Source organism: Sus scrofa, chromosome 13 (genome assembly GCF_054392235.1).
Source record: "Sus scrofa isolate SSC_HxYL_T2T_F1_AM1 chromosome 13, Sscrofa_HxYL_maternal_Yorkshire_Landrace_v2.0, whole genome shotgun sequence".
NCBI classification, from domain to species: Eukaryota; Metazoa; Chordata; class Mammalia; order Artiodactyla; family Suidae; genus Sus; species Sus scrofa.
Window position 1 is genome coordinate 197,856,115 of NC_139395.1, and position 21,929 is coordinate 197,878,043.

Here is a 21,929-nt window from a genome sequence, read left to right on the forward strand (position 1 = left end):
TCATCATGTTTTTGTGACTCATCTATATTATTGTTTGCAGCAGTAGTTCATTTATCATTGTATGCATATACTACAGTTTGTTTTTCTGCTACTTCTTTTTGAACAGTTGTGTGGCTTCCAGTTTTAATCTATTATGAATATGGCCACTATAGGCATTTTAATACAAACTTTAGATGGACATATTTTCAATTCTCTTGAGTCAAATACCTAGAGTAGCATTGCTGGGTCACAGAGGAGGAATACATTTAACATCTTAACACACTAAGCAGTTTTCCAAAGTGCTTGTGCCATTTTGCACTCTCATCAGCAATTTATGAAAGATCTGGTTGTTCTGCATTCTCATCTACACTAGGTGTTGTCAACCTTTATTCTTAGCCATTCTACTATGGGTAAAGCTTCTAGAAGAAAGAAACATGAGAATATCTTTATGACCTTGAGGTAGGTAAAGATTTCTTATATAAATCACTAACTATAAAAGAAACAATTACATAATTGGATTCATTAAAATTAAAAGTTTCTGCTCTTTGAAAGATACCTAAAAAAATGAAAAGCAAACTACAAACTGGGAAAAAATATTCACATTACATATATTTGACAAAAGACTTGTACCCAGAATATATAAGTAACTCATATATCTCAATGGTAAAAATACACACTATTGAATAAAAGAAATAGCTAGATACTTGAAGAGACGTTTAATAAAGGAAGACATGCAAATACCCTGTAAGTACGTGAAAAAGTACATAGCACTGTTAGTTATCAGTGAAATGAAAAGTCAACAAAATATTTCCAAAGAAACAACGCATAGGAAACTTTTTCAGTTATTTCAGCCACAATAGCAGATTCATCTGTTGAAAAGCTCTTGAGGCATCAGAGAGGAGATGTTCAGTATATTGCTTAACTATTAGTCATAGTGATTTGTTCATTATCGTTTGTTGGGAAGTAATGTTTTAAGAACCTTATGTCCTGGAGTTCCCGTCGTGGCGCAGTGGTTAGCGAATCTGACTAGGAGCCATGAGGTTGCGGGTTCGATCCCTGCCCTTGCTCAGTGGGTTAACAATCTGGCATTGCTGTGAGCTGTGGTGTAGGTTGCAGACGCGGCTCGGATCCCGCGTTGCTGTGGCTCTGGCATAGGCTGGTGGCTACAGCTTCGATTAGACCCCTAGCCTGAGAACCTCCATATGCCGCGGGAGCGGCCCAAGAAATGGCAAAAAGACAAAAAAAAAAAAAAAAAAAAAAAAAGAACCTTGTGTTCTAACATGATGGTTAATCATTTAGGAGTATTTTTTACTGAGTTTTAGAAAATTGGCTGTGGGTTTTTGGTTTACAAATGTAGATAATTTTTTTCCATTTTAAATCATGGCAATTAGGGTCATAGTAAGTGTTTTTATATAGAATTATTCAAGAATAGATTACTAAAATTGAGGGAGATGAGTTTATTGATTGATTGATTAATTGAATTCTACAATTAAAGGAGGAATGAAAAATATTTAAAGACTGTACTTTTATTTTTATTTAGAGGTTAAAATATTTCTTAAAATAATCTAATGATCATTTTAAAATCTGAAGTTTATATTTTTCCAAGCTAATATTACTAAATGACCTAGTAATTAGTTTCCTAGTATAATAGAAACAATAATATTACCTTTTTTTCTTAAAGACTTCTTCCTTTCCCTCTTTTCTGTTCTTCCCCATCTCAATATTTAAATGCCCAGAATATAGAGTCTAAAATAGACAGATGAGTAGATTGTTATGTGTGTCTTTATTGAGCTAAACTGTAACTTGAACTAAGATGAACTGAATTTTATTATTATCATCATCAGGAGCCCTTTAAAATAAAATGTATTTGTAGTTCCTGTTGTGGCTCAGTGGAAATGAACATGATTAGTATCTATGAGGATGTGGGTTTGATTTCTGGCCCCACTCAGTGGGTTAGGGATCTGGTGTTGCTGTGGTATAGGTCGCAGATGTGGCTCAGATCTGGTATTGCTGTGGCTGTGGTGTGGACTGGCAGCTGTAGCTCCAATTCGACCCCTAGCCTTGGAACTTCCTTCTGCTATACCTGCGGCTCTAAAAAAAGAATAAAATGAAATAAAAAGTATATTTGGTAACTGTTCTAGAAATTCTATCCAAACTCTCCCCAGAACCAAAGATCCTGTGTATACTAAATGTTCTATATTAGCAATTCAAAGTGATAGGTCAATGTCATGAGGCTGCCAGGATTCTCAGCGGGATTAGGCTTCTAACTCCCCTCTAGAGCAGGCCTCTCAACCTTGGCATTGTTGACGTTTTTGGTTGTTGATTGTTATAGGGACTGTCTGGGCATTGTAGGATGTTTAGCAGCACCTTTGACCTTTACCCACTAGTTGCTCACAGCAGCACCCGCAGTTGTGATAACCAAAACTATCTCTAGACCTTTCCAGTTGTCCTATGGGGAGCAACCCCTGTCCCCCCCCACCCCCCAGCAACCTGCTGCTTCTCCCTCATCGTCCCTACTGAGAACCACTGCTTGAGAGTTTATCTAATTATCAGGTCAACTTTAATACCACATGCATTTTTTGGAATCCTTTAGACTTTAGAATGGACAGATCTTTGAAATGTCCTGTACTGAATCAGAATATTGGCTAGTGACCCTCAGTGATCCAAACCCAGCATTAAATTAGAATCATACCAAGCCTCAGAGGGAAGGCCAGACATGAGGAAAATAGCCATTCACTTTGTTAATTTCAATTTGTTGTTGAAGCATTTCAGTCAATGAATTATTTTGGTTTCTTATAAAATATGTTATAGTTCCCCAAAGAGTGCTCTTTATTCTCTTAAGAATGCAATAAACGCCTTTATACCTGCTGTAAATATAATTTTCACGGGCCCTAAAATCATATATATATATGCCAGACAGGTAACATTTTATTTGCCCATTATTGCATTTAGTTTCTATTATATACCCTTTTCCTCCTGATGCTATGAAACTATATCTAGTCATTTCCGGGTGAACTCAGTCTTTGTCATGCTTTTTTCAGTCAAGTTTAAAATTGTGTCCGTGGATTTTACCTTCCTCTGCTCCTCTTTAGGGTGACACTCCCATTCCAAGGCTTATTTATGGTAATGACAGAACAGAGGTTGGGGTGGGAAGTCAGGGAGGGAGAGTATCTGCTCTTTAGTGGTCATAGTATTTGTCACTCTTCCCAGAGGTCACCTGAAATCTTGGCAGTTGTAAAAACTTCAGTTGCATGATTCACACTGACGTTTGAATTACAATTTTAAGCCCTTTTGGCCCTCAGCTCTTTCCTTCAACTAACATCTGAGTCGGGCTTGGGGAAGTGCAGAAAGTTTATTTGTCCACTTCTCAGTGGTGAGTGTAAGGTAGAATCAAAGTTGTCATCAAAGCCTCTTTTTTTTCCCCCTGATGTCACACTCAGCCATGTCTAATTGTTGATTGGATGTCATTATGGTTCATGCCACCATTTTTGCTCTGATGCTCGGGTACCAAGTTGAAGTGCTAGATCCAAGACACTACACTTTTCTCTAACCTTCTGCCTCCCAAGCAACCCTCCTGGGAGAGAGGGTCCTGTTCCAGTCCTCCTGGCATGTGCACATAACCTTTCTATGACTTCTTCTCATCATATTCAGAAGACTCTTATTTTCTTGAGTGGAGAGGAAGGATATAGTATTTCTCCGTGAGTTCTTTTGCAATGTCTTCGCTGTCCTAGAACACTGCTTTTTAAAGCTGAAAGTAAAGAATATGACATTCTTTTCTGCTATTTTACAGTAAGTTTTCTTTTCCTGAGTTCAGAAATATCTCAGAATGAATAGAGTGAGGGAAAATTCTTGGGGCACCTTTTTTTTTTTTTAAATAATAGAAATTACAGAACATTTGCTTTTTAGGGCCTCACCCTGAGGCATATGGAGGTTCCCAGGCTAGGGGTCCAATTGGAACTACAGCTGCCGGCCCACTCCACAGCCATAGCAATGCAGGATCCGAGCCGCGTCTGGACCTACACCACAGCTCATGGCAACACTGGATCCTTAACTCACTGATCGAGGCCAGGGATCGAACCTGCAACCTCATGGTTCCTAGTTGGCTTCAGTTCCACTGTGCCATGATGGGAACTCCAGAACATGGATTTTTAATGAATTTCATATTGCAGTGAAGACACTGATCACTTAAAAACAATTACATTAAGTATCCACACACTCACTTCAGTTCATCATTTTGTCACTTGATATATGAAAACATTACAACCTCTTTTCCTTTTCTACCCAGAACAAATCAGGTTCTGGCATCTTCCTAATTTTATCTTATGAGCTGATTCTGGTCTATTGCCATGGCATGGCTACCCCTTTCTACTCAACATAACTAGCGCTTTTCAATAGCCTGCCAGCTAGGCTCTGGTTTCACTCCTATTTTTGTATACTGATTCCATATGAATATGTCTAATAAATAGTATAAGAACCTTCAATGGTGTTGTATCGCATCTGAAATAAATTACATTGACATCCTGTATAATCTGACACCAACTCATTTTATAAAATTCACCTCCCATTTCTTCCTGTAATGAAATCTGTAATTCATTTGTGCAGGAGAAAACACTGAGAGTGCTTACTGTGTTCCAGACACTGGGAAATAGGCAAAAGTTTCATTCACTCAGACGGAAAGGTTCTTAATGATAAGAACTGTGACCAACAAGAAGCAGTGGGAGTGCTTATTACTTCGATAGATTTCATGTTTCTATGCATTTTTCTATCTCAGCCAGGCTGAATTACTGATGTAATTTAAAAAATTTTAGTAGCTACATTAGAGAAACTAAAAACAAACAAGTGAAGTTAATGTTAATAATATATTTTATTTAACCTGATGTATTTAAGATATTACGATTGCAACTAATCTGTATAAAATTATGAAGATAGTTTACATACTTCTATCCCCTAAATTTTCAAAGTCTGTTGAGCTTACACTGCTAGCACCTCTTAATTTGGACTAGCCATGTTCAAGGCCTCAGTAGCCATGTGTTGCTAGTGGTTACCATATTGGATAGCTGTATCTAAAGCATTATTTTGCCAAGAGTAAGGCTTTGATAAGGATTGGAACACTGATTAATCAGTAGAGTGAATGGCCTTTATGAAGAGATGGAAGGGAACCATCATATACTAACCGTATACCATGTGCTTATACTATTAAAAGCCCTGTAGTTTGTTTTCCCCCCAAAAGCAGAGTCTGAGGTAAGCATTTGGAAGAAGGTAATCCCTTAGAGAGATGATTCCAGGAAGCCAATTAAGGGTGCATTATTGAGCCAGTATTGCTATAGGCAGCTGATGCTCAATTCTACTGAGTACCCTCCAAAGAACTGGGTAGAATTGGCTTGAGAATTGTCCCTTCAAAAATAGAAGACAGGCATTTGTCCACTGACTCCCATTGATTGAGGGTTGCTCCTCTGGTTGTTAACTGCCCCATGTTTCTAGACTGTTCTCAGAATGCTGAAAAATTTTATATCTTCAGAATAAGTCCTGAGGCAGAAAAGCTGAGAGATAATACATGTACTTGGGTAGAGTTTTGCTGTAAGCATGGGAATTATCTACCATGAGTTGGAATTGGAATCAATGATAGACCAGGCACACGGCAAAGCCTCTGCTATGCACACATTACACAATACTTGCAAACTAGACATTATTATTTCCAGTTTAAGAAGGAGAAAAACAAGAATCAGACAAATTTGTTTCCTGTTCAAGGTGACATAGATTTTAAGTGATAAAATGTGTTTCTAGGAGTTCCTGTTGTGGCGCAGTGGTTAACGAATCCGACTAGGAACTATGAGGTTGCGGGTTCGGTTCCTGCCCTTGCTCAGTGGGTTAAGGATCCGGCATTGCTGTGAGCTGTGGTGTAGGTTGCAGACGCGGCTCGGATCCTGCGTTGCTGTGGCTCTGGCGCAGGCCGGCGGCTACAGCTCCAATTGGACCCCTAGCCTGGGAAGTCCATATGCCATGGGAGTGGCCCAAGAAATGGCAAAAAGACAAAAAGAAAAAAAAGTTTCTATACATATATGACTTATAACAGGGATCACAAAGGTGATGATTATCCTTTTTTCAAGGGAAATCTCTAGAAATTTTTTCCTCTATGCATCTTATTATTTCAGAAATTTAGACAAATTTAACAAAGGAGTTTTTGATTGAAATCTCTTTAAACCAGTTTTTTTTTTTTTTTTTTTTTTTTTTTTTTTTTTTTTTTTTTAAAGGATAGCACAGTCAACTTTACACCAGAGTCTCAGGAACATGATATACTATTTAAAGAATGCACATTTGCTATTGTGCTTGATACGTTCTCTGACCTTCAGAAAGAAATTTCCAATAAATGTTGTAAGCTCACTTATTTCCATTATTCAGTGCTAAATTTCTAGTGCAGAGTTCATTTTCAAGTCATTATTAGTACAACAGATCCTCCCTAAATGGAAGAGACTGAACAGATCACACTCTGGACAGCTCCCATTATCTGAAATAGCCATAAGCTGCTTTAATGTTAGAGATTTGGTTTAAAGGATTGTCCTCTTGGAAGATTGGCTGTGGTTGTTTGCTAGGCAGAACAAATTATAAAATGATTATGGCTTCAGAGATGTATGCTTCCAAATGATTGCTTTGCCAGTCCATAAAATGTCTGCTTTTAAAAAAAGCAGGTGAAATATGAGAGCTTTCAGAGATTAGATTGTTGGGATATTATTAAAAATGTCTTTATAGAACCTGGATGCAAGGCCACTGGAGTATAACTTACCAGGAATACTGACAGGAAGTCATCAGCATAAAGAAAGAAAGGCACATTTAAAAATGAAAAAGAAAAGGCTTAAGAAAAAAATAGTAACAAAACTAACCTAGAAAAACAGTTGAGCGTGTACAGTTTAAACTGCCTTCCTCTGCAGGGGGCTGTGGAAATGGGGGTCCTCAGGGATGAGAGGGGGACGGCAGAGGAACCTTTTCTCTAACTCTCTATGTTTCTGTATTTGCTGAAATTTTATATACATAAACTTGTATCATCGGCAATTCGTGCAACTAAAAATAACTTTAGAATAGAAGGCCACCAATAGACCTTGCATTTCAGTTTTATCCTGCCTTTTTCACCTTTCATCTAACATTCAAGTCTAATAACATGCAGGAAAACACTGATGAAGTGAGGGAAACTTCAGAATTTTTGATGTTATCAACAGTTCCATTTTGTAGTTGAGGATACATTCCCGGTTCTTAGTGTTTTCTTCAAAAAATTAAATTTTACTGTTAAATACAATTTTATGCCTGTCAGACTCATTCTCTGCAGTGAAGGACATGGCACTTGGTGCTAATAGGCATTCAATAGAAGCTTTTAGACTTTATGGTGATGAAAAAGAACCTGCCTAAAACAGAGAAGGGATGTTTGACAAAAAGAGGGGAAAATGAAGTTTTTAATATTTTTTTGCCTCTTTTGATCTCTTCCATGTAAGTGTTTTAAAGTGTTTGTTCTTCTTATTAAAGTCTTATGTGCTTTTTTAGAGATATATTTGGGGTCCTGCTTGGCCTGTTTCATTGGAGTTACCTCTCTTGCTGTTTCTGGCTGGTGGAGCCAAACAAATTGGAACCCTAATTCAAGCTGAGCCAATCAGCTTGCCTCTTATATATCTGAGGGAAGACGAAGACTCAGTTAGGTGATGGTGGTCTCTGGAACTATGGGCTAAAGTAAAAGCAGCCACACTGGAATCCTGTGCATTGGATCCACAGGCAGCGGGAATCAAGGGAGTGATTCTGATACCTAGAAGGAAGCATAAGATGCTTGTACTCATTGAGAGTGTGAGAGCAGAGGCAGAAATAATAATAATAATTTTTTTTTGCTTTAAAATTTAAATTTCTTATAAGACCTGGCCCTACTTCCTGCCTTTGATTATATGGGATAGTCTCAAATATCAGTTTATGATAAATTGAGCTTTGATTTTTGCAAAACAAAATATAGCGAATATATAAGAAATTAAAACTGCCTGTACAATCATGCCCAACATAAACATTTTCTTTCAGTCTGTTTTTTTTTTTTCCTATGGAAGTGCTATAATCACACACTCTATAAAATCTGCTGTCTTTCTTTCTTTTACAAAGTTGTGGGCATTTCCCAATTTTGTTAATCCCAGTGCTGGTTGAAGCCAGCTCTCATTTATTAGGCAGGACCTGCCCCCAAATGACTGAACAGGTCTGGAGTAAAACACCTCCTTGCTGACTGGTATCACTCTTAATGCATGAGTATTAACCACAGGTGGTCACTTGATAACTGTCTGGCAATGATACTGTACTTCACTAGTTCTCCATTTGTCCATTGTCCAAGGACCATTTTCTTTTTTCTTCTCTCTTCTTCAGGTTTCCTCCCCCATCCTCAAACTCTGCTGAGATCTTTTCTATTTTACTGGGATAAGAAAAGCCACCAGAAGTCAGTTTCCATGTGCTTGTACTGCCTCGTCCACCCACATGCTCTGTGCCCATATATTCTGTTTTTATTTATTTTTAATAATTTTTATTTATTTATTTTTTCCATTGTACAGCATGAGGAACAAGTTACACATATGCGTATACATACTCTTTCCTCCTATTGTTGTGTCACCATGTAAGTATCTAGACATAGTTCTCAATGCTATACAGCAGGATCTCATTGTAAATCCATTCCAAGAGCAGTAGTTTGCATCTGTTAATCCCAAGCTCCCAATCCCTCCCACTCTCTCCCTCTCCCTCCGGGCAGCCACAAGTCTATGATTTTCTTTTCTGCAGAAAGGTTCATTTGTGCTGTATATTAGATTACAGTTATAAGTGATATCATATGGTATTTGTCTTTCTCTTTCTGAAATTTCACTCAGGTTGAGAGTCTCTAGTTCCATCCATGGTGCTGCAGATGACATTATGTTGTTCTTTTTTATGGCTGAGTAGTATTCCATTGTGTATATATATGCCACATCTTCCTAATCCAATTGTCTGTCGATGGACATTTGGGTTGTTTCCAGCTCTTGGCTATTGTGAATAGTGCTGCAATGAGCAGGCGGGTGCATGTGTCTTTTATAAGGAAAGCTTTGTCTGGATATATGCCCAAGAGTGGGATTGCTGGGTCATATGGTAGTTCTATGTATAGATTTCTAAGATACCTCCATACTGGCCTCCATAGTGGCTGTACCAGCTTACATTCCCACCAACAGTGCAGGAGGGTTCCCTTTTCTGTTTTTAATTACTGTAGATGAACTGGCCACACCCTTGGTTAAGGCCCGTCCCTTCCACTGGCTCACCAGTTGCCATTCCCTCTTGCATGTTCAAGGACTGCTCATCAGCAGTTGGCTTCTCTCTTCTGTGAAATCATCTTTTCTCTGCTGCCTGCTCATTTTCATGAGCTTATAAAATGCTATTATTTCTCCTATCTTAGGGAGAAAAAATTTTCCAGACTCTGTTTCATGTTAGTTACTGGGTCATTTTCCTGCTTCTGTGGAAAGCAAATCTCCTCAGTGGTTCTGTCTACTTGTTATCTTCAATTTGCTCATCTCCTATTTTTCTAATCAGGGCTTCCTTCTCATGACTCCTATAGAACAGCTCTTGTAGAATTGCTACTGACTTTCACATAGCTAAAACTGATGCTTGCTCTTAGTTTTCATCTTACTAGAGCTGTTGGCAGATGATCCCTCTTCCTTTAAATACTTCCTTCACTTGACTTTTAGGACCCGTATTCTTGGTTCTATTCTATTTTACTGACTCCTCCTTTTGGGATCCTTTATTCTCTGCCCTGTGCTCTGGTCCCTCTATATACCCCAGCCTTTAATACAGCTGTGCCCCGGACTCAGCCTCAGATCTTTACATTTTTTTATACTAACTTTCTAGGTGATCTCACCTAATACCATGGTTTTAAATACTATCTATATACTAAGGACTTTTCACATTTACCTTTCAAGCCCAGACCTTTCTCCTCATTTCAAAATTCACATACCCAGCCCCCTACTCAAAATTTCCTCTTGGAATTCTAATAAGCATTGTAAATCCCCAAATGTCTGATGGCTCCTGAACTCAAACTTTGGAACTCTCTTTTTATTTTTTAAAATTTTATTTCATTATTTGTTTTATTTTATTTTTAAATTTTGGATAGTATTGTTGAGATATAATTCATAGCATACAATCGAACCATTTGAAGTGTACTATTTAATGGCTTTTGGTATATTTACAGAGTTGTGCAATATTCACTGTAATCAATTTTAGAACATTATCATCACCTGAAAAAAAAAAAAAGCCCATGCCTCTTAGTTTTATTCCCTACCAAGTTTTTCTTCCCCCTGCTCCCATCCCTAGGCAACCACTGCCTCTATAGATTTGCTTATTGTGGACATTTCATATAAATTGAGTCATGCAACATGTGGCCCTTTGTGACTGGCTTCTTTCATTTAGAATAGTGTTTTCAAGGTTCATACATGTAGTATGTACTTCATTCCTTTTGATTTCCAAATTACATCCTATTGTATGAGTTTACCATGCTTTACCCATTCAATAGTTGATAGTCAATTGGGTTGTGTCCACTTTTTTACTATTATGAATACTCCTGCTATGATCATTGACATACAGCTGACCCTTGAACAACAAGAGTTTGAACTGCATAGGTCACTTATGTTTGGATTTAAAAAAATGAATGGGTACTATAATAATATACCATCCATAGCTGGTTGAATCTGATGATGTGGAACCTCATTGATGGTAGGTTTGGCCATGTGACTTGCTTTGGCTAGTGGGATGTTGATGGACAAAATGTGAAAAAAGGTTTGAGGTGTGTTCATTTGTTTAATGGTTGTCTGCCTTCTTTCATTTCTGCCATCATTATTAGAAAAAGATGCCCCAGGTAGCCTGGTGGTCCAAGGAGAATGGGGTGTATGTAGAACATCTTGAAGATCCAACTGAGCTCAAGCTAGCCAACTTCTACCAACCTGAAGGTACAAGAACAAGTGATTATAGTGAGCCATCTAGTTTTGTTATGCAGCATTATTGCACCAATAGCTAACTGACAGATAAAGGTAGTGAAAATTCTTGGTAGTAAGCAGTGAGTCGCTTGTAAAGTCTGGCTTGCAGGGGTGATGCAATATATTAAATTATTCACCTTGTAATATAGAACTAATTGTAGGATGACTTTTTGTTAGGGGAGGGGACAAGTTAAATTCTGCTAGAGACCTGTAGGAAGAGCCATGTAAGAATTGTGGCGTATACTATTTGCTGTTAAAGTTTCCACAAAGCTTACAGAAATAAATTCACTAATGCCAGTGGTACAATTTCCTGCTAAAAGCACGCATTGAGAATCAGTGGCTTTTTATGACTCTGCAAAAGAAACATCACATTTCTTGCAGCCACTGGGTTGAGAGAGCCAAAACACACACACACACATGAGCCTGTGGGTTGTCTAAATTCAGTTTCAGTTTAATTTAAGGCCTTGTCATGTGTCTAATGTAGAGTTTTGGCATTGAAAAGGAAGAAGTAGGATGCTGAGGATGGAGATTTTGTTATATGGGCGGAACTTTTAAGTCTCCACTGAGTTTTGTTGCCAGCAAAGCAGCCCTCCGTCTTTCTCTGATGGTACACTTTCCTCTTTGCTTACAGACCCTTAACAAATCCTTTAATAGACCCATCTAAGGGATTTATCTGGCTCAGGGAAGCCAATTCTTCTGTCCCACACTTACCCCCCTCTTTGTTCCAGAGCTTTAGCTATTGTCAGATCCCAGCGTACTTTGAGAACCAGTGTAAAAGCAAATCTCTGAGGTGAAAGAATTCCCACAAAAAAGTGCAAAACTTTATTAATTTAAATAAGAATTTTATGTGTGCACATGCATGTATGCATGCAGATGCATGGATTATGTAGAAGCAAGCCGAAAGGAGAAATGATGGTTTTAGATCTTGCTGATTTTAGCATGATGGGGACATTCAGTGAGATTCTGGATTCAATGTGCCTCTTCCAGCTGGGAGTAATTCTAATTGTTTGCTTGCTTGGTTGACTTGTAAGAAACAAAGCCTCATACTGTGTTTGAATCAGAAACAACCAGTGGCATTATTATTCTAAAAACCAGCAGATGCTGGGAAAGAAGAACAAACTGAACTGTCTTCTCCTCACTCAACATTATTTTATAATACATGTAGATTAGAAGAGTGTAGGGGAAAAAAAGGAGGAGAAAATAAATTGGGGGGTTTTCTGACATATAACTAAATGCAAGTGAGTAAGATCAGACATATTCAATTAACAATCCAGTTTGTTTTTGATCCATTAGAATACTCTGAAACAAAATTTAAAATTTATTAGGACTTTGAGGGGGATAAGACTCATTCACTCATTCATTTATTAAAATATTTACTTTTTTCTGTATAAAAGTTATGCTATTTGCCTCAAGGTGGTTATTAAAACATTTTAAAAATATAATTGATTTATAGTGTTCTGTCAATTTCTGCCGTACAGTAAAGTAACCCAGTAATGCATATATATACATTCTTTTTCTCACATTATCCTCCATTATATTCCATCACAAGTGAGTAGATATAGTTCCCTATGCTGTATAGAAGGATCTCATTGCTTACCCACTCCATAAAATATTTATTGAATATCCATTATGTTCACATAGTTTTCTAGGCACTGGATACATAGCATTAAGCTAGGCAGATGAAAGTTCCCTCCTCTAACCAGTATTCTAGTAGAAGAAAACAGAATAAACAAATAAATTGAAGCATACAGTGTGCTAGGAAGGTGATCTGTTTAAAGAGAAAAGTAAATCAGGATAAATTAAGATTCCTTGGGTGGGGAAGGGTTTAACTTTAAAAAAGAATTGCCAGGGAACATGTCACTGAGAATGTATTGTTGGCACCACACAGCTTGAAGGAGGTGTTGAAGGAGCTTGTGCATTTCCAGGGCAAGAATATTCTAGGCAGAAAGAACATGAAGGGCAAAGGTCATGAACATGACTGGCTTGTTGGAGGAAGAGAGTAAGTAACTGAAGTGCGGTGAGCCAAGGTGATACTAAGAAAAGTAGGATGATGGAGTTCCCATTGTGGCTTAGTGGGTTAAAGACCTGACGTGGTCTCTGTGAGAATGCAGGTTCTATCCCTGGCCTCACTCAGTGGGTTAAGGATCTGACATTATTGCAAGCTGTGGCATACATAGGTCACAATGCAGCTTGGATCTGGAGTTGCCTTGGCTGTGGCATAGACTGCAGCTGCAGCTCTGATTCTATCCCTCATCCGGTAACTTCCCTATGTTCAGGTGCAGCTGTAAAAAGAAAAAAAATAGGAGGTCAGAAGCAATTGAGGCAGTTTGGAATATTCCTTACCCATAAGATGAAGAATAGAAGGTTGTAAAATAAGTAGGGAAGGATTAGAAACCAACACTGACATTGGACACAGCCTGAAGTCCTCCACCAGCAAGTAGTGATATATCCAGGATTGGGTCTAATCCAAGTGCAAAGGAAGAAATAAGTTGCATAAGGAGTTTCATTAACTCACCTCATCTCCTCCTGCAGTATTACAGTCCACTCTCATGGGAGAACTACTTCAGAAGTTGACTAAAGAGGAAATCATTTGAGTCTGGTTAAAAATGGGTCTGCATACATTAGCCCCAATCAGGAATAGATCTCTGCAACTTCTTTTCCTCCTTTAGAAGTGGCCCTGTAAGACAGTGGAAAAAGAAAATCCTCCCAGTGGACCTAATTTCAAACAATTTGTCTTCTTGTTCATTTTGCTAGTAGAAAGCCTGAGGGAGGTATCTATGCTGACTGATTGATGGGCAGTGGCGAATGATACAATGAGATTGGTAAGGACTGAAAAGAAAGAGAATTGTAAGATTGATCACAAAGAGTTTGAGAGGAGACATATATGACTGAACCTCTTTGAATGAGGTTCCAAGGTATGACTAAATGTAGCCTATGTGAATGACCAACAAAAGGCCACTGTGGATAGGCTTTTAGTTATCAGGTGGACCAGATAACTCACTCTATTTATGCTGTCCTGCCTTTTCCCCAAGCTTGATCAAAGTGGATATGGTGACAGATATTAAAACATGGACTTCTTCTCAAAGATCTAACTTGGCTGCACTTCCCAGCAACAACCACCAACCTTGAACTGAAATGTAATATCACACCCTGGAGGCGGGGCAGCTGGATGCCTTCCATCATGGAGGGGACTGTGACATTTCAAATTTTAATTTGCTTTTCCTCCCAGTTTTTTTTTTCTTTCAGTACCACTATTCATGGACTGATTACTTTATAAACTATTATAGTATTCTAGCCAACATTCTTCTGAGCAAGGATGGTTTATTTTACAGGGAAGGAAGTGGGGCAAAAAGTGGTTGAGTGGTCTCAGGGCCTAGAAACATCTGTGGTCTGACTGGAGTCTTGAATACAGGATAGCTGAGATACAATACCCTGCAAGTAGCAGACTGCCTTGTAATATCTTTTTTAGCCAAGGATTAATATATGGTATTATGTCTCTCATGGATGGAATATATGGGTTTGGAGATAATAGAATGAACATGAGAGTGGAGCTCCTCTGTATTGTACTTAATAACCTACTTCCAAATATTTTACCTCCCACTCCATTCTTCCAGGTTTACTTTGAATATTTTTGTATTGAGTAGTGGGATGTTTCCACCTGGGATATAGGAATCATTCCATTAAACCTGAAGCTTAGACTGCCTCTCAGCCATTTGTTTCCTCATGCCACTGGCTAGGTAGACAAAAAATAAGTAATTGATTAATCCTGCGAAAGGTTTTACTACACAGTTGCCCCAGGGAGCAGCATGGATAGAATGAAGGTAGAATTTTCTCCCAGTACTGCCATGTTCACTGGTGCTATTTAATAAAAGGCTTAAGCAACCCTTTATAAGCAGAAGCGTCCATGGCTCAGATACATCAGGGCCAAAATTTTGAGCCATCCATTCATTGAAGAGCCATGGCTATCTGGAATACTGGTTGAAGGTGCTCCATGAATGAATCATGTAGAAAGGATATCACGAGTGCTGTCCCTTCTTAACAGAAAGCCTTGGAGTTGCTCAAGACCTCCCTTTCTTTTTTTAAATTTTTTAATTAGATTTTTTTTTTTTTTTTAGTGAAGACTTTTATGTTTAGAATTAGCCAGCTGGACTCTGCTAGATGATCCCAATTTTGTTAGCAACATCCGAACATCATAGTCAGGTGCCAGGTCGAACATATGCCTTCTCTCCATCAGGCCTGATCAGAGTGTTGTACTTAGCCATTTCAATGTCATAGAGTTTCTTTACAACCTGTTTAATCTGATGCTTGTTGGACTTGACATCCACAGTGAATACAAGCGTGCTGTCTTCTCTCTTCTTCATGGCTGACTTGGTGGTGAGGGGGAACTTGATGCTGGCATAGTGGTCAAGCTTGTTTCTCATAGGGGTGCTCTTCTGAGAATATTTGGGCTGCCTCCTGAGCCACAGTGTTTTAAGCTGTTGGAAGGTAGGTGACATCCAGATCTTTTCTTTTCTTTTCTTTTCTTTTTTTTTTTTTTTTTTGTGGCTGTGGTTGCCTTTCAATACTCTCTCTTGGCCTTCAAAGCCTTTGCTTTGGCTTCAGCTTTGGGAGGGGCAGGGGCTTCCTTCTTTGCCTTCAGTGCCATCTTTGTGAAAAGGGACCCCCCTTTCTTTGTGGGCCCTGAACTTCAGCTTTTGTTCCCTTGCCCCATGAGACATTAGGAAGCTCTGCTCATTTTCTGAACCTCCACTGAGAATTAGCAAATGCCCTAAGAGGAAAAGTCTCTCTGACTGTCAGCTTCACCTCCCTACACTTTCCTCCTCTCTTGGATTTTAGCCCCATAAGTTCTCATAGTTTTAGTAGATTTATGACATATTCAAATAAAAATTGATGTACAGTTAATTTACAATGTTGTGTTAGTTTTGGGTGTATAGCACAGTTATTCAGTTATACATACATATGTAAATGTTCTTTTTTAGATTCTTTTCCCTTAAAGATTATTATAAAATATTGAGTATATTTTCCTGTGCTAATATAGCAGATCTTTGTTGGTTATCTATTTTATAATAGTAGTGTGTATATGCTAACACAAAACTCCTGATTTAATCCCTCCCCCTCTTTCCCCTTTGGTGACCATATGTTTATTTTCCATGTAGACGGGTCTATTTCTGTCTTGTATGTACATTCATTTCTATCATTTTTAAGATTCCACATATAAGTGATGTCATATGATATTTGTCATTTTCTGACTTACTTCACTCAGTATGATAATCCCCATCCATGTTGCTGCAAAAGGCATTATTTCATTCTTTTTTTTTAATGGTTGAGTAATATTCCATTGTATATGTCTACCACATCTTCTGTATCCATTCATGTGAACAGTATGGAATTTCCTTAAAAAATGAAAACTAGAGCTGTATGATCCTGCAGTCCCACTCCTGGGCATCTATATGGAGGAAACCATAATTTGAAAAGATACATGCATCCCAGTGTTCATTGCAACACTATTTACAATAGCCATGACATGGTAGCCACTTGGGTGTCCATCGACAGATGAATGGACAAATGGTTTTTTTAAAATTCCGTTTTCTTAGATTACTTGGTAGCTCGGTCTGAAATAAGCTAATCTGTGATTAGCAGACTCATAGAACCATATTCCTTTCCTTCCAGCACTAATCTCGTTTTGTAGTTGTAAATTCATTTCTGTGATAATCAGTGTAATACCATAGTACCTATGACCCAGCACTGTGCTAAGCACATAGCAGATGCTTAATATTAGTAAGTCAATGAGTGAATGAACCTTGGACACATGGTTATGTTATTAAAAACATGCACTTATTAAGTGCAAAACATCAGTGTCAAGATATTATATTTACAGTCTAAAAATATCTAATCTCAAATTTTATCATTTATCCTTAAAAACAAAACAAAGCAAAATGTTTTGTCCACTGGATCAAGACAAAACCCAGACTTCACACAGACTTTAAATGTCTCAGAAGTGAATGAGTAGCAAAAGAAATTGCCAACAGTGAATGACCATCCACTGGGAGGGAAGAGCTCTAAAGAGTGACATAGAAACAGCTGGTGACACAGACTCTGAGTGGTTCAAAGCCACTCAGAAAATGGGCACTGATGGTTGTTGAAAAATTAGCCTTAAATGCCTGGAGGAGAGGCCACATGTTGCCAGAATAGTAACTGAATACTGTTTAAACTGAGTCAGGATGGTGTGAAAATGGCCTGTGGTTACCATGAGGGGGGAACAGGATCAAAAGGTGAGTAAATCCTTAAAAACACATGGTATAATACCTGTTAAGTTGGGGACAAGGAATCCAATGTATGTTTGAAATTTGGGTGTATATAGTATGTTATTGTTTTCATTGTTTTATTTTATACTTGATAAATGGAGACACTAAGTAAAAAAGTAATAATTTATTTTTGCTATCTGCATAAAGATTTCTATCTATGCATACACATAGATACATGTAAATACGTAATGGTTTATTAATGTTATTTTGGTTGAAAATCCGTCAAATAACTCAAATTATTCTGCCCTTATTTCTTAATTTGGCACTGTGAAACCCCTGTAATCGCTGCTAGCTGTGAATAAGAGTAAAGTTACTCATGTAACTCCACCTCTACTGAAGTGACAAGTCAGAGAGTTAAATAACAGTTGGAAAAACGAAGTAGTTCACTATCTATTAAAAGTCACCCTGTCTGCCAGTTTCTGGATGAAATTGAATAGAGCAATGCATTTAGAAAGAGAAGTATGTTCATCCTAGATGATCTCAGTTAAGCACTTTCTTCATGATTATTTTTAATTTTCAATTGCATCATTTAAGAAGAAACTTTTATTCTGAAATAGTAGCCATTATTGCACTAAGCTTCTGGTAACAAAGACACAGGCTAAACAAAATACAGGTCATAGTCTTTCATGTAACAGAAGTCTAAAAGAATGCTGTCTTAGGCTTGTATGAAAGCTCCAGGTTACTGGATTCCCGTCTTTACAGCATGGATTTGCATCTTCAAGGACACACAATGTCTTCTGGAACTCTAGACATTGCGAACATGTTTCAGGCAAAAGAAGGGGAGGAATAAATGACAAAAGCATCTTTTCCCCAATTGAGTTAGCCTTTTTATCTTTTTTTTTTTTTTTTTTTTTTTTTTTGGTCTTTTTAGGGCCACACCCGAAGCATATAGAGGTTCCCAGGCTAGGGGTTGAATTGGAGCTGTAGCCACTGGCCTACACCACAGCCACAGCAACACAGAATCGGACCTGTGTCTGTGATTTACACCATAGCTCACGGCAACACCGGATCCTTAACCCACTGAGCGAGGCCAGGGATCGAACTTCCATCCTCATGGATACTAGGTGGGTTTGTTAGCCACTGAGCCACGATGGGTACTCCTTGAGTTAGCTTCTTTAAAAGCTGTTTCCAGAAAGCTAGCGATGAGTTTTTACATAGCATTGGTCTTCTGCCTTGGCAAGGGAGATTGGGACATGTCATCACTGAGCTGGGCACATTGTCACCAGAAATAAAATTGGAATTCAACAGAATGCAGGAAAAAAAGAGTAAAATAGATAAAGGGCTCTGTCAGAGAGATTCAAAATGATCACAAAAATGTCAGTGCCATAGCCATTTTTAGATACCTAACATGTGCCAGGATGTCCACTACATCCTGTGGCACAAAAACAAATATTACATTGGGTCAGTTCTCAAGGATTTGACTACTTAGGGGAGGAGACAGACTATAAATAGCTAGTCTCAAGTTGTGTGGGAATAACAAGAAGTTTGTTGGGGGTTGTGGGAGAGGTGAGATAGATTCAATCCAAACCAGAGGTGTGGGCTTCCTGGAAGAGATGTTCCCAGAAGGATAGGTAAGAGCTAAGGGACATTTCAGGGTTGGGGACACCATAAGGGATGCTAAGGATAAAGGCAGTATCACTGTTTAATAGGAATTAAAAGTAGTTGGGGATTAGTTGAAGGTAAAATAGAAAGTAGCAGTGAAAAATTAAATGAAGAGTCAAGTTATAAAGGATCTAGTGTGTTAACTCAGTAAGAAGGCTATGGAAAGCCTTGAAAGAGTTTTTAAGCATGGAAACACCATAGTCAAATTGAATTTTGGGTACGTCATTCAGGCTACTATCCAGGGAAAACTTCAAAGGAGGGCAAAATTGAGATAAAAAGAATTATTAGGAGGCTATTTTAGTAGTCAAGGTAGGGAAGAATAGAAACCTGATTAGGCAACAGTAGTAGGGATGGGAAGGAGGATTATAGAGCCACGTGGGAGGAATGATAAGTTAGTGAATGAAAAGATGTGGGTAGACAGGAAGGAGTTCAGGATGACTACGAGATTTCTGCTTTAGGCAACCGGGTGGATGATGGTCCCATTAATTGAAATCATAAATGTAAGAGTAGGAGGAACAGGTGGGGGTGGGAGTGGAGGAGTGGGGAAAAGACGAGCTCAGTTGGAACATGCCGAGTTTGAAGTATCTGCATAACGCCCAGTTGGAAATACTTAGTAAGCAATCAGATATAAAAATCTGAAGCTTGTAATCGGGGTGGAAGAAATTTATTTTTAAGCCATAGCGTACAGCTCATTAAATCCATGGGAATAGATGAGTTTGCCTTTGGATGGAGGGTAGGGAGAGAGAACCACCAAGCTAAGGTGGAGACTGCTGACACCAACCTCTGAGGGAGAAATATCTGCTAAAGGCAAGGAAGAAACGTTAGACTGGGCAATTACTGAGTTAACCAAAAATAAAATAGGATTACTGGGCTTCCCACGGACCAGGTATTGTACTGTGGCTAATAATCCTGCCATGAACATTCCAGGCCTAGTCTCTTTCTTCATAGAGCTTAGGGTGTAAGGTATTCATGTGTTAAATAGAATTTACCTCCATTATGAATGATACAAATGAAAAGTCTGTTGGAGCTTGAAAGATGATGATTACAGCTAGTTTGGAAAAAGCTTCCCTGAGTAAGTGGTATTTTCGCTAAGACCTAATAAGGAGATAAGTGAGAGGAGGTGGTTAGAAATCGAGACAAAAGTATGACAGACGGTATAGCAGTTCAGCATGAGCAGAGGCTCAGGATCTGGGGAGAATTTGATGCATTTGAGTTGAGATATCAACATGTAGAACATAAGAAAGAGGGGGGAGCAGTATGTGACATACCTAGCAGGGTAGGGAGGAGCTAGTTCATGCAAGAATTAATGGCTCGTATTTATCCCCTGTTTCAAGAGAAATGGTGATCATATGCAATGACCAGTTTACAGTTCTTTTGTCTGCCTCCTTTCCTTTTTTTCTCTTTTTGTAAACTACCCCTTTTCTACACTATGACATTTTAGTAGAATTTTCAGTTACTTGGGTGGGCAAAACAAATAGCCAGCAGTCACATGAAGCCCTCAGGGAAATTCATTTTTTTTTCTCATTTTTTAAAGTTTTATTGAAGTAAGAGTTGATTTACAATGTTGTGATAGTTTCTGCTATACAACAAAGTGATTCAGTTATACACATACACATATCCATTCTTTTTCAGATTCTTTTCACATATAGGTTATTACAGAATATTAGGTTGAGTACTTTGTGGTGTACAACAAGTCCCTGAATGAAATGCAAATTTTAACACAAGATAAAATTTTTAACACAAGATACCACCATACGCTCATGAGAATAGCTGTAATCAAGAAGACTGCCAATTCTAAGTGGAGATGAAAATGTGGAGCAATTGGAGTCATCGAAGTTACTAATGAGAGTCATTTCAAAAAATTGGCAATATCTATTCTATAGCGAAACACATAAGATGAATTAGTAATACTGTTGCTAGGTGTATACCAACAGAAATGCATACAATATGTGTACCACAAGGCATGCATGTGAATGTTCTTAGCAGCTCGTTCACAGTAGTGTTGTAAACTGCACAACCAAAACGTTCATCAACAGTAGAGTGGATAAATAGTGATGTAGTCATGCAATGAAAATCTACGAAGGAATGACAGTGACTAAGCTACTGCCAGGTGCAACACTGTAGAATGAATCTCATGCATGTAATTTTGAATGAAAGAACCTAAACATACACACAGTATGTGATTCCATTAATATGAAGTTCAAAAACTGGAAAAGTTAATGGATAGTGGTGGAAATCAGTATGGTAGTTTCTTTTGAGGGTATAGGTGGGTTATTAATGTTTTACTTCCTGATCTGTGGCTGTTGCAAGGGTATGTGTTCACTTGGTGAAAATTCATCAAGCTGTACATTCATGCTTTGTTGGCTCTTCTGTAAGTTATGCATCAATTAAAAGTCTCCTTATAAAACCTGAACTTATGGAGTTCCCTTTGTGGCTCAGTGGTTAATGAGCCTGACTGGGATCCATGCAGATGCAGGTTTGATCCCTGGCCTTGCTCAGTGTGTTAAGGATCCAGCGTTGCCATGAGCTCAGATGGGGCTCAAATGGGACTCAGATCCCCTATTGCTGTGGCTGTGGAGTAGGCCAGCAGCTGCAGCTCCGATTAGACCCCTAGCCTGGGAATCTCCATATGCCACAGGTGTGGCTCTAAAAAGCAAAATAGATAAATAAATAAATAATAAAAAAATCTTAATTTAGAAAAAACAGAGTAGAATGATAGTTTCTAGGGGCTTAGGGGGTGGGAAATTGTGGAGATGTTGTTTAATGGTATGAACTTGAAACTAGTAAATGTAAGTCCTGGAGATCTAACACATGGCAAAGTGATTACAGTCAGTGATAGTGTATTATAAACTTTCAAAATTGCTAAGAGACTAGCGATACTGTCACACAAATGAAATAATTATGTGATGTGGCAGAGTGTTAGCTAACTCAGTGATAGTAATCATAATGCAGGTATAAAGGTATCAGATCAACACATTGTATACCTTAAACTTATGCAGTGTTGTATGTCAGTTCTCTCTCAATTAAAAAAAAAAAAAGAGAAACAGTT

The 21,929-nt window shown here is 38.3% G+C and overlaps 1 protein-coding gene and 1 pseudogene across 12 annotated transcripts in view; one reads left to right on the forward strand and one right to left on the reverse strand.

The window, feature by feature from the left end:
* The window catches only part of CHODL (chondrolectin), a 414,807-nt gene that overhangs the window by 15,021 nt on the left and 377,857 nt on the right, over positions 1-21,929 (forward strand). The window lies entirely within an intron of this gene.
* Positions 15,170-15,618, reverse strand: LOC146397832 (large ribosomal subunit protein uL23 pseudogene; annotated as a pseudogene).